Source organism: Bos javanicus, chromosome 7, assembly GCF_032452875.1.
Source record: "Bos javanicus breed banteng chromosome 7, ARS-OSU_banteng_1.0, whole genome shotgun sequence".
Taxonomy (NCBI): Eukaryota; Metazoa; Chordata; class Mammalia; order Artiodactyla; family Bovidae; genus Bos; species Bos javanicus.
In genome coordinates, this window is record NC_083874.1 from 49609026 (window position 1) to 49623210 (window position 14185).

Here is a 14185-nt window from a genome sequence, read left to right on the forward strand (position 1 = left end):
AGCATAATTTCTATATATACATTTTTCTAAAGGACCTCTTGATGAAAGTGAAAGAGGAGAGTGAAAAAGTTGGCTTAAAGCCCAACATTCAGAAGACTAAGATCATGGCATTCGGTCCCATCACTTCATGGCAAATAGATGGGGAAACAATGGAAACAGTGAGGGACTTTTTTTGGGGAGTCTGGTATGCTGCAGTCCATGGGGTCGCTAAGAGTTGGACAGGACTGAGCGGCTTCACTTTCACGCATTGGAGAAGGAAATGGCAACCCACTCCAGTGTTCTTGCCTGGAGAATCCCAGGGACGGGGAGCCTGGCGGGCTGCTGTCTGTGGGGTCGGACAGAGTTGAACACGACTGACGCGACTTAGCAGCAGCTTAATGAATTGAGTGAACACCACCATGTCCACCACCCAGATCAAGAAACAGAAAATTACTAGTACTCTAGAAATCCCTTTGCAGTTGCTACCCATTCCTCCTCTCCCTTCAGTTTTTATGATCTGAGAATTTGGAACATTATCGTTGCTCTATAAACATCTGCTAAAGTTAACTGAATTTCTTACTGTTTTCCCCTCCACCATTCAGTCTTTTACATACAAGCGATACTTATTCTTTTGGGGAGATACACTGCTGTCTTGTTGCTGCACTAGTCAGAATTTTAGATTGGCATTTAACACCTTCTGAGTCCTTACTTTTTCAGCCTTATCTTCTATTGTGAATTGTTGCTATATGTCTCTGCATCTGCCAGGCGTTTGTTCTGGAATGCTCAGTCCTTCTCTTGACACAAATGCTATCTATCTGATCGATATGCCTCTTCTGTTGAGACATTGATCATTGTTGTTGAAAGTGATCTTTAACTTACTGGAGATTCTGAAATTTGCACCTGATTATGACATTCTCATTATCTTTTAAAAATATACATAACAAGATGTACAATTTAAATTATCTTTATGTGTACACTTCAGTGGCATTAAGTACATTCACTTTGTTGTGTAACCACTGTCACTGTCCCTATCCAGAAAAAATTTTCATTGTCCTAAACTGAAGCTCCATAACCGTGAAACAATAACTTTCCATTTCCTCTCCCCCTCTGGCCCACTGGCAACCTCCATTGTACTTTCTGTCTCTGAATTTGACTGTATTAATACCTGGCTTGTTTAACTTAGCATAATGCTTTCAAGTTTTACCCATGTTGTCAGTATATCCTTCTTTTTAAGGGTTGAGTACTCCATTATCCATTCATCTGTTGATGAACACTTGGGTTGCCTCCACATTTTGGCCACTGTGGATTATGCTCCTGTGAACACAGGTATGCAAATACGTGTTTGTGTTCCTGCTTTCATCTCTTTTGGATATATACCTAGAAATGGAATTTCTAGTTCATTTGGTATGGTAATTCTGTGCTTAAATTTTTGAGGATCTGCCATACCATTTTCTACAGTAGGTGTGTTATTTTATATTCATAACAGTAATGTGTAAGTGTTCCATGTTCTCCACATTTTCATCAACACTTGTTAATTTCTATTTTTAATTTTTACAAAGATTTGTTTACTTTTTAATAAGTTATCCTGATAGATATGAGTTGATGTTTCATTGTGGTTTTGATTTGTATTTCTCTAATGTTTAGTGATGTTGACTGTTTTTCATGTGGTTATTGGCTATTTGTGTATTTTCTTGGAAGAAATCACTGTTCAACTCCTTTGCCCATTTTAATTGTTTGGGTTTTTTGTTGTTAAGGTATAGGATTTCTTAGTATCTTCTGGCTGTTAATCCCTTATTAGATACAGGACTTGAAATATTTTCTCTCAGTTTTACCCTGTTGGTATATCCTTTAGTGTTCAAAAGTTTTAAATTTTGATCAAGTCCAGTTTATCTATTTTGTTGTTGTTGTTGTTCCTCGTGCATTTGGTGTCTTCTAAGAAATCATTGCCAACTCCGTTGTCATAGAGCTTTTCTCTGTGTCTCCCCCTGCACCCCTTCCTCAGCTGAGCTGTGACTTCTTTGAGGACAGGAGATAAAGTTTTTTATTGTGACCTCTTTACAGTAAGCACATAGTGAGGAAGGAAAACTTATGAAGAGAATTTTTTTTTTAATGTAATTCTTAAAATATCATAACAAACAGTAATTGTATGACAGGGTATTTTCTGCTGTTGCTAATTTGTATTGATTATGTGTCTGTTACCTGATTTATGATGATAACCTGCTTGTAGTGAAAGTCACTCAGTCATGTCTGACTCTTTGCAACGCCATGGACTATAACCTACCGGATTCCTCTGTCCACGGAATTTTCCAGGCAAGAATACTGGAGTGGGTTGCCATTTCCTTCTCCGGGGATCTTCCCAACCCAGGGATCGAACCCCGGTCTCCCACGTTGTAGGCAGACGCTTTACTGTCTGAGCTACCAGGGAAGTCAACTGCTTTTAGGGGTTTTTAATCTTAAGGGATCTCAGCTGGAGAATCTGAACTTTGTCATCTGTGAAATAAGTGTGATGAGCTTATGGGATAATTTGGGCTTCCTTATTGGGTTAGATGGTAAAGAATCTGTCTGCAGTGCGAGAGACCTGGGTTTGATCCCTGGGTTGGAAGATCCTCTGGAGAAGGGAATGGCTACCCACTCCAGTATTCTAGCCTGGAGAATTCTGTGGACAAAGGAGCCTGGCAGGCTACAGTCTGTGGGTTCGCAAAGAGTTGGACAGAACTGAGCGACTTTCACTTTCATAAAGGATATTTATTTTTAATGTCTGATGTGATAAAATGCTAATTTATTATTTTACTTATGGAGTGCTGTTATTTACATAGCACTGAGTTGCTGATTTACCTTCCTAAAGGCTCTTGTGGACCATAAATTCTTTTGCTACATGATGAGTTCCTTCAAGGCCATTACATTCTTTCGCATTTTTCAGTCTTTTGTGATACCTGACTCATGTCTAATATGAGTAGGTATGCTATATATAGGATTTGCCGGATTGATATGGGGGTGGAAGCAGCTTGGCTTTACATCCAGTTTTTTTTTTTTTTTAAACGTTTTATTTTTATTTATTTGACTGTTAGTTGCGGCACACGGGATCTTTAGTTGTGGCATATGGCACATTCCCTGACCAGGGATCAAACCCAGCTCCCTGCATTGGAAGAATAGGGTCTTAGCCACTGGACTGCCAAGGAAGTCCCTATATCCAGTTTTTTTTTTTTTTTTTAATAAAACCACCACTCATTTTTATCACCTAGGGATAAACACTATTAACATTTTGGTGTACATGCTCTGATATTTTTTCTAAGAGTGTATTGACTATAACTTTTATAAAAACTAGATTTTTACTTTATTTGCTCTGGTCCATTTATCATACTTGAACATTTCCCCTGTTAATAGCATTAAGATTAACCTTTATTTTATGTACCACTGAGAAAAATAAGGGCTTCCCAGGTGGCTCAGTGGTAAAGAATCCGCCTGCCAATGCAGGAGACATAGGAAATGTGGATTCTATCCCTGGGTTGGGAAGATTCCCCTGGAGTAGGAAATGGCAACCCACTCCAGTATTCTTGCCTGAAAAATCCTATGGACAGAGGAGCCTGACAGGCTTCAGCCCATAGGGTTGAAGGGACTTGGACATGACTGAGCCCACACACAAGAAGTAAACACTACTAAATACACTAGGAACTACCATCATTTTTAGAACACATCCAAAGTTTAGAGACTTAAAGATGTGAAATATGTATGCTTTAGAATTGATGAAATATGTTAATCTCACAGTGTTAACATAGCATGTTAATTATCCCCTACTGTTCCAACATAGCTTCTTTAATCAGTCCTCTGTTGGACATTTAGCTTGCTTCCAGAGTTGCTTTAATTTGCAGCTGAATCTTCTACCTGTCCTGACATCTTAAGGGAAACTTCTTTTTTTTGGGCGGGTGTGGAGGCGGGGAACTTCTTAGGAGTGGAATTCCCCAGGGAAAGATTTGCTACTCTTAAAAGAATTTTTTTTTTTAAACTAAAGTTATTAAATATATATAACGTAAAGTTTACCATTTCACTATTTTTGAGCATTAAGTGCGTTTACATCATCCCCATCTGTTTTCAGAACTTTTCCATCATTCTGAACAGGATCTTTACTTATTTAGCAGCAACTCCCCATCCTGCTCTCTTCCCAGTTCCTGGTAACTTCTTTTCTATTTTATTTATCAGTTTGCCTATTCTAGGTACCTCATATAAATGGAATCATATATTTGCCTTATTGAGGACAACAGCAACATTATTTTATATATATTCCAGTTAGCTTATCTGTTCAATTGTTAATGAACATTTGGATAGTTCTACTGTGAATAGTATACTGCTGTGAACATGGTTCAAATATCTCTGAGACATTGCTTTCAGTTCTTTTGAGTATATACCCAGAAGTGGAATTGCTGGATTATATGGTAAGTTTATTTTTAACTCTTTGAAGTACTGCCATACTGTTTTCCACAGTGGCTGTACCATTTCGCATTCCAACCAGCCGGGCACAGAAGTTCTCATTTTTTTCCATATCTTTACCAACACTTTTTTTCCCCTGTTTGCTTTTGTTTTGATAGTAGCCATCCTAATGAATGTGAGATGGTTATCTCATAGTTTTGATGTGTATTCCCCAAATGATTAGTGATACTGAGTATATTTTCATGGGTTTATTGGCCATTTGTATATCATCTCTGGAGAAATGTCTAGTATTTTGCACATTGTTGAAAGCATCACTACGAACAAAGCTAGTGGAGGTGATGGAATTCCAGTTGAGCTATTTCAAATCCTGAAAGATGATGCTGTGAAAGTGCTGCACTCAATATGCCAGCAAATTTGGAAAACTCAGCAGTGGCCACAGGACTGGAAAAGGTCAGTTTTCATTCCAGTCCCAAAGAAAGGCAATGCCAAAGAATGCTCAAACTACCGCACAGTTGCACTCATCTCACATGCTAGTAAAATAATGCTCAAAATTCTCCGAGCCAGGCTTTAGCAATACGTGAACCGTGAACTTCCTGATGTTCAGGCTGGTTTTAGAAAAGGCAGAGGAACCAGAGATCAAATTGCCAACATCTGCTGGATCATGGAAAAAGCAAGAGAGTTCCAGAAAAACATCTATTTCTGCTTTATTGACTATGCCAAAGCCTTTGACTGTGTGGATCACAATAAACTGTGAAAAATTCTGAAAGAGATGGGAATACCAGACCACCTGACCTGCCTCTTGAGAAATTTGTATGCAGGTCAGGAAGCAACAGTTAGAACTGGACATGGAACAACAGACTGATTCCAAATAGGAAAAGGAGTTCGTCAAGGCTGTATATTGTCACCCTGCTTATTTAACTTCTTTGCAGAGTACATCATGAGAAAGGCTGGACTGGAAGAAACACAAGCTGGAATCAAGATTGCCGAGAGAAATAACAATAACCTCAGATATGCAGATGACACCACCCTTATGGCAGAAAGTGAAGAGGAGCTCAAAAGCCTCTTGATGAAAGTGAAAGTGGAGAGTGAAAAAGTTGGCTTAAAGCTCAACATTCAGAAAACGAAGATCATGGCATCCGGTCCCATCACTTCATGGGAAATAGATGGGGAAACAGTGGAAACAGTGTCAGACTTTATTTTTGGGGACTCCAAAATCACTGCAGATGGTGACTGCAGCCATGAAATTAGAAGACACTTACTCCTTGGAAGGAAAGTTATGACCAACCTAGATAGCATATTGAAAAGCAGAGACATTACTTTGCCAACAAACGTCCATCTAGTCAAGGCTATGGCTTTTCCTGTGGTCATGTATGGATGTGAGAGTTGGACTGTGAAGAAGGCTGAGCGCCGAAGAATTGATGCTTTTGAACTGTGGTGTTGGAGAAGACTCTTGAGAGTCCCTTGGACTGCAAGGAGATCCAACCAGTCCATTCTAAAGGAGATCAGCCCTGGGATTTCTTTGGAAGGAATGATGCTAAAGCTGAAACTCCAGTACTTTGGCCACCTCATGCGAAGAGTTGACTCATTGGAAAAGACTCTGATGCTGGGAGGGATTGGGGGCAGGAGGAAAAGGGGACAACAGAGGATGAGATGGCTGGATAGCATCACTGACTCGATGGACGTGAGTCTGAGTGAACTCTGGGAGTTGATGATGGACAGGGAGGCCTGGCGTGCTGTGATTCATAGGGTTGCAAAGAGTCGGACACAACTGAGCGACTGAACTGAACTGAACTGAGGGGTGGTTTTTTTTTTTTTGGTTGTTGAGTTTTAGTTCTCTATATTCTGGGTATTAATCTCTTATCACATGTGTGTTTTGCAGTTATTTTCTTTTGTTGTCTGGATTGCCTTTTCACTCTTGGTAGTGTCCTTTTATATACCAGTTTTTATTTTAAGTTCAGTTTTTTTTTTCTATTGTTACTTGTGTCTTTGATGTCATATCCAAGAAAGCATTACCAAATCCAGTGTCATAAATCTTTTGCCCTGTGATTCTTCTCTAAAGTTTTATAGTTTTAGCTCTTAGGTTTAGGTGTTTGATCCATTTTGAGTTAATTATTAAATACTGTAGAAGGTAAGAGTCTAACTTGATTGTTTTACATGTGGATATCCAGTTTTCTCAGCCCTACTTACTGAAAAGGCCATCCTTTCCTCTTTGAATGGTCTTGACATCCTTGCTGAAAATCATTTGACTGTCAGAGGGTTTGTTTCTGGGCTCTTCATTTTGTTCTGTTGATCTCTTAGTCTTTAAATGGTAGTTTATGCCAACACCACATCATTGTTTACTGTAATTTTGCAGTAAGTTGATGCCAAATTTGATCTTGAAGTAAATTTTTGTACATTTATCTTGTGTGGTTTAGTTCAATGTGTGTGCTGTTGTGAAAATAACATTCTTTTAACTGTTCTGTCTCTTGATTTTGGAGGTGATTACACAACTGTGAATTTTTCAAAAGCTGTAGAATAGGAAACTGAAGTGAATTTACTGCATATAAAAAAGAAAAACAGGTAAAAATAAACTCATTAAAAAAATCTGTATTTTGAAAGTTTGACCTTCCATATAAACACATAGTGAAAAACATGAAATCAATTATCCTTTATGCTTTCCCAGCCCAATTAAGTTTTTTTCTCTTGAGTGACTTTGAAGCCATACCCTTAGAAATCTTTAAGCAATTTTGGTTATACTTTATGTGTTGGAGGATTTAAGTCTTATTAGTACCTTCTGTTTTCTCTTAAGAAAAGAAGTTAAATACACCAGGCATTGTAGAGAGTCTTACAAAGCATCAGTTACTGAAATTTGTCCAGGTGCCAGTATGCTTGCTTTGAGACGGTGAGAATGTTGTTTGTTTCTTATGCACTGTGGTGATTGACTCAGCCCCCATGTTGTGGGCCTGGGCTGAATGGGCTGAACAGGGTGGTGAGGTGAACAATCTGGCCTGATTTACCCTGTTTCATGCTGTTTTTGCTCACTTGCAAGAGCACTGTACTAAATTTGTCCATTATTGAAAGTTCAGAGTGTGCAGAAATAACTGCTTCAAAATAAAACTTCAACATTGCCCTTTCTCTGTTGGAACTTCCAAATGTTCATTTTCCCCTTTAGTTTTTTTTTTTTCTTTTCTTTCTAATAACAAACTTTCTCCATGTGTAAGCATACCCCCTACCCCATTTCTAATGGAGCTTGAAATGAGCATGCATTTCTGTTTACTTGTTGGTGGACTGTCATCTATCAAGCCCCCTTTTGATTGGGATTTAATTTGTGCTTTTTCACTGGCTACAAGTTTGGAGCAGTGCATTTAAGGCAAATACAGTTAGAAAGGCAACTTTGAGTGTTTTTCTGAATATTTGTAGCAAAGATTTGATCGTTTGGAACAAGTATTGTATGAGTAGTGTGATTAGATTTTAAAATTTCTTGTCTATTCAGTGTTCCCATTGTAGTAAAAGAAGAGGGGGAATTATATTGTGGAAGTTATTTTCATCTGTAAGAGTTTTTGAAAAAAGACTTCAAGAGCTTTACTGAAGAAAAAAATGTAACATTTCTGTTATATTTTTTTCTCTTTTGGTTCTCTTTTGTGTTAAATTTTTGTGATGAAATAATTTAATCCAGTTTAATCTTAGTGTTAAGTAACTGATGTTATTCCTTAATTGCTAATTTAAAGAGTAGTTCTTTTCTGGATTACTTCATTTTGGCTCTTCTACTTCATTATATTGAGCTGTGGATTACTTTCTTTCTCTTGCTCTGAGATTTCATTGTTAAATACTGTCATAAACAAGTGGAACATCAATTATATTTTGAAAATGTTCTGTTGCTATGGTTTATTTTGTTAGTATTAGACATTATAAATTGAGGAGTAAGTTGGAAGCCTGGTTAATTACCAGATTACATAATCTTGTACTGGTTTATTAGCCAGGATAAAGTGCAGGCTGTTCTTGAAACTGAAAGTGTGGTCCTAACTCAGAAAACGCATTCACAGTGGCCCATTTCAAGTTACATGAAGGATAGGAGCCTTTGCTAATGGTCCATTTGCCCTGTGCAGCACCGATACATACTTTGTTTCCCAGCAAAGATGCATTGTTAACTAGTCCCTCATGGTATGTTGAATATTTCATTATGTTAAATATTTCAATATTAATCTAGACTGTTAATCATGGTTTATGAAAAATGATAGTGCACTGAGTAAGGCAGAGCTGTGAGGGTAAGTTACTATTATTGATGAGTCAGTGTTCATGGGGATTTTCTGTTCCTGGGGATCTCTAAATTGGCAAAGTTTTCTTAAAATCATCTGTTACCATTTTCTTGCTTCCTTGGACCTGGGGTCATCATGTTCTCAGAAAAGCTCTGGACTGACTTTGAAGTGTATCTTTAGAAACCTGTCATTTTGCACAGAAGTGGGAAAGTGAAATGTGAGCTTGATCCCTTGGGAGGAAAGGAAAAAATTCAAGGAAATGGAGTATGGCAACCCTTGAGAGAAATTTAAACTTATTTGGAGTCACTAAGACCAGTGGAAAAGGTGGTATTTTTGAGGTATCTTTATTGAGTTAAAAGTCTAAGGCTATATTTGCTGTATCTCAGCTTCAAGGAAGGGTTCAGTTAAATACAGTGCATTTATTAAGCCTGACTTTAAAAGCAGGTGCTAGGGAAGATGTTAAGAATGTGCAAGTGGTACTTCCTTGCAGGGGACACAGGTTTCATCCTTCTTAGGGGAAATGATCCTACAGGCTGTGTGGTGTGCCCAAAAGAAAAAAAAAGTGTGTAAGTCACCATTGCTAAACTCAAGAAGTTTACAAACTAATGACATTTACTTTGGTAATATCTGTACCTGTTTTGCTAAAGTATTACAGGAGAGAGGGAGTTCTTAATTCTTTCTACATGTGTCAGTGTTACTAGGTGAAATCTTAAAACAGTTAAGCCAATTCAGTTAATCATTTATAGAATTGTTAGATGAAAGTTACCGTGCTCACAAAAGGCATGGTCCCTGTGCTCAAAGGAGCTGTCAGCTTTATGGGAGACGGACACACTGCTATCATGCTATGCAGCAAGTGCTGTAATAGAGATGCTTGTAAAATGATAGGGGAACCAGAAAAGAGGGAACAGCTCTTAGAAGCGGAGGACATCTGTGTGAGCCTTGAAGGAAGATGGAAGAATTTGAAGGTCTGCCCTGAGCAGAGGATCCGGGTTACACAAAGATCTGGAGACATGCACTCCCTGGAGAAGAGTTTGGAGTGCAGGCAGGTGATGAGGTTGACAGACCAATGTGAGTAAGGTTGGTTTGTTGGAGTTTCAGCTTTATACTGTCTTTGGCTGGGGAAGCAATCTTGTGTTTTTTTCAGAGGAAGTTGATTCCATGGTGATGATAACTGTCTGGGGCTATCTGGAGAATGATTGGAAATGAGAACATTCCTTAAAACAGGGAGGGTAAGTAAAGTAAGGTGCAAGGAGGGGAAGGAAGAGGAAGAAACGGGCCTAGTTAGGTAGAGCTTTGGTCAGTGGAGATGAGGAGAACCAGAGGGAGAGTAGATGAGGAGGAAAATGCTTGGCTCTGGCCTTGTGGGTTTTGAGGAATTGAACTCTCCAGTGTGGGTGTGAAGGCCTTTAGACGGGGGAAGTGCTGCTGGCCAGGATGGTACTGGCTTTTGGTTTTTAATATGGTTATTGTAGGGGGGGGTGCGGTTTGCCTTTTATCTTTGTGTTTCTTTGGTGGGGGGTGCTTTTCAGGATTTCTCAAGTAATATAAATAGTAAGAATAAAATTGTATTTTTAAGTTAAGATAATCTCTGATGCCTTCTTAATTGCTTTGCTTATCTTTCAGCCTTATCTTCTGACATTTCACTAATATTTTTCCTTCACACCTGTGGTTCTTGGAAGATGCCAAAGGCCTTTGGTCCCTTTGCACAACCTGAAACAACTGCCCTCCCTCCTAGGACAGCGGATCCTCAGTGATGACTCTCCCCATTGGGGATTCCCTCCCGGGTGCTCCTCTTGCACCAGTGGATTGCTTTATGACTTTATACTTTCTGTTGTATTATAAACTGTTTTTCTTTCTAGACTGAGCATTTCCCTCAACTTTCTTTTTTTGAAATTCTTCAAATGTACAGAAAAGTCAAAAGTAATACAATGAGTACTTGATTCTTCAGCTCATCTAGTTTCATCAATTGCTAACATTTTTCAGATTTCCTCCATTACTGTATATAAGTTTTTTATCTGAGGCATTTGAAAATAAACTGCAGATACCAAGTATTTCACCCTTATGTTTTTTAGCATGTAACTCCTCTAAGAGTAAGGACATTGCCTTACTTAACTAGCTATAATATATAAGAAATTTTACTTTGATATAGTAACATGATCACTTTTAAAGAGTAGTCCAGAGCCAATGTCTGCCGGCCCTGGGAACTTGTGAGAAATGCGGACTCTTAAATATCACCCTAGACCTACGGATGCAGAATTTGCCTTTAACAAGATTCCTAGAAGTCCTGATCTCCTGTACAATCCATATTCATGTTAAATCCCACCAGTTGTCCCAGTGATGTCCTTCATAGTGTGTTTTTTTTAATGCAAGAATCAATAAAAGATCCTGTACTGAATTTAGTTGTTGTATTCCTTTGGTTTTGTCAGTCTTTTTATTTTTTCTATGACTGACACTTTTGGAGAGTTTAGGCCAATTGTAGAGAATGTCTACAGTTTGGATTTGTCTCATTGTTTCCACTTGTGGCAAGAACAGTACATATGTGATGATGTACCTTTCTCAGCATTGAAATGATTGTCAGGTTGTTCCACCTGTGGTGAGGCTAATAAGTTTAAACACTTGTGATTAAGTGGCATCTGCCAGATAGCTCCATTGTAAAGGCACATTTTTCCTTTTATACTTACTAATTGATTGCTGTGATTGCTATGATGATCTGGTAGTGGTTTCTGATTAGTCTTTGTGTCCCTGACACCTAGCAGGATCCTCAGAATGTGTAATTGGTCAGTCATTGACAAATGAATGGTAACCAAATCATCAAAGGTATATGCTACAAGTTTTAGAGACATTTCTTTTTTTTTTCCTCAGTTCTTTCTCACTCAGTACTTCCTCTAGTCAAGTTTGGGCATCTTGTCTCCTGGCTCTCTAAGAAAAGTACAGTCTTCTTATTCCTGTGTAGCTTCTCAGCTGGGTGAGAAGTTTCTCTGCCTTTTAGTCCCATTGTTGTGAAACAAAACCCTCTTTTCCCTTTTGTCTCTGTTTTCTTGAGCTTCCAGTCCAGATGCTGGCTTCATCTTTGTTTTTCAGACCATCCAGTCTCTTATGGAAAAAGGGACTTCCTGTGCATCCATAATCAGTTATCTGTTGTGAGGGCTTGGTGCAGTTTTCTCTTAAACACTTGCATTGTTAATGGTCTCAACCATGTGGAATGGAAGCTGAGTAAATGGACATAGCTATCCGGCCCACAGTGCAGTTATTCCAGCAGCTCTGGAGCTTGTTTCTGTTGTTCTATTCATTTGATCTCTTACTTCTTCTCTATGCTCCAGGCACACTGATCACTTCTTTCTCTAAGTCCTGGGAGATTCTGCCTTATCTCTGTTACCTCTGTGTTCAATGCTCCTCCCCCAAATAATTCACTTGATTGGCTCTTTATTGACTTTCAGCTCAAGTGTTATCCAGATAGAAAGGTCCTGGAAGGATCCTACCTCATTTCATTACCATTACCCTGCTTAATTTTCTTTCTAGCACAGATATTGTTTTGTTTACTTACTTATGCTGTTACTACAGTGTAGTTTCATGAAGACTTTTTTTTTTGTCTTGAATAGTGTCTGTGCAGAGAAGGCAGTAAAATATTTGATTAAGTGACTAGTGGACCAACCATTGTTTTTTTAGGTTTACCTTTTGTCCTTTGCTTAGTGCTTTTGGTAATCATTGTGTTTCCTGTGTTACCCTATTACCTTCAATACTCTAGAGAAGATAAGAAAATGAGAGTGATGGTATGTTTTATTATGATTAAAAATAATTATAACCTTTAGCAGTAATAAAATCATCATAATATTACAACATTGAAATAAAACAAAGACCTAGCCATGTCCTTTTTCTTCTAGGTCTGTATATCTGAGTGACAATTTGTATTGTGTGCCATATAAATGGTATAAAATGTATTTGTATGTGAGTGGATCACATAAGATGATGGTTTATGTAATCCAGTACTCTGCTGTAGATGCAAACTTTTTACTCATTATGTTTTGGCTCCCAGGTTTGACCAAGGCTAAGTATTTTTTTTGGAATGGGCGGGTGATGATCCTGTACTTGTAATTAGAAAGAGACTGCATTTTTTTTGGAGTGGGGAGAAGGGAACAAGTTTTCTTTTTGTTTACATGAACCTGTGGTTTTATACATCTTATTTTCTTACCCCTCCTTGTCCCTCTTCCCCCTATTCCCAACTAGTTTACATTTTAGGAGAAAGTGATGGGCTTGGGGACCTGTGGGTGCACCCATGTTTACTCAGTCATGTCCAACTCTTTGCGACTCCATGGGCTGTAGCCTGCCAGGCTCCTCAGTCCATGGGATTCTCCAGGCGAGAATACTGGAGTGGGTTACCATTTCCTACTCCAGGGGATCTTTCTGATCCAAGATCATCATAGGACCACTGGGGAAGAAACCCAGGCTTGGGGATGGATTTAGTCAAATAAACAGGTGTCAGTCAGTCTTAATCATAAGGTTTTGTTTTGTTTTGTTTTTTTCTTCTTCTTTTTTTTTTTTTTTTACAATACCCTGGAGATTTGAAGGTTAAGATCCCAACGGCTTTGTTAATTCTGTTTAATACAGATGTAGCCTAGCATCCCTAGGACTGCACTGATTAATCCACGATCCTGTATCTTGTGCACTGTGACAGTTAGCATTACTGTGGGTACTTTTAATTTCTAAATTTCTTGATTTGCATTTAAATGAACCATCCAACCATTGCATTAACTTAACCTTGCTGTTTATATGAAAAAAAAAAAGTTGGCATTGAGTAGCTAAGTAGGGATAGCCTAAAGCTTTGGAGCAGACACATTTTAAGAATGATGTGGCCATTCCATTGTAAATGAACATTTAATGTCTTTGGAGAAGGTATGTAGCTCTTTGCATGAATGAGGCCATTTGCCAACAATCAGCCTCCTTGGTTCTGGAGGAGCTGTGCTTTTACTTTCTGCTTCTCCATCTCTCTTTGTCTCATGAAGATTGCTAGTCAACTGCCCACTGTCTCTGCCCCTTTCTGAATTTATAGTGAACTTTTGCTTTATAGCTAGGATTGCTATTTATAAGATATTGAAGACTGAATAACTACAGTTTAACGTTTTATTTAGTTTCACCAAGCATGATCCCCTCCTGGAAAAACCTCAGGTTGCTGTAATTCATTAAGGTTGGCTAGCTCTAGTAGGTTTTGTAATAGATGTTGTGAAGGAGTACTCTGTAAGTTAATTGGAAAACTAGAAATTGCCTAGAGTTTAAAAGTTATTTGTTTAGCTACTTTAAATGATGTCATTAATTGTAGAGAAGCAGAAAATATGACTAGGATTGAGGTAGGAGCTTTGTCGTGATAGGCTTGTAAATATTTTAAAATCATATTGCATAAATATAATTCAGCTAATACTGTGTCTGCTCTGCATAAAGCATCTTTGCTTAAAGCACCTTGCCAGCAACTTAAGGCTTGTAAAGAAGCATAAGCATAGTTGTCATCTTTAAACTTACAATACAGCTAGGATTACCACAGTCTAAACCTGGGA

The 14185-nt window shown here is 38.4% G+C and overlaps 1 protein-coding gene across 5 annotated transcripts in view; it reads left to right on the top strand.

Annotated features, from left to right (window-relative positions):
* CTNNA1 (catenin alpha 1) overlaps positions 1 to 14185 on the top strand; it is a 343160-nt gene that overhangs the window by 167031 nt on the left and 161944 nt on the right. Inside the window, exon 2 of one of the 5 annotated variants that reach the window (XM_061424651.1) lies at positions 1214 to 1305. The exons of the other annotated variants lie outside the window; for them this stretch is intronic. The gene's annotated coding sequence lies outside the window, so the exon portion shown is untranslated. The remainder of the gene's footprint in view (positions 1 to 1213; positions 1306 to 14185) is intronic. 5 annotated transcript variants of the gene reach the window in all.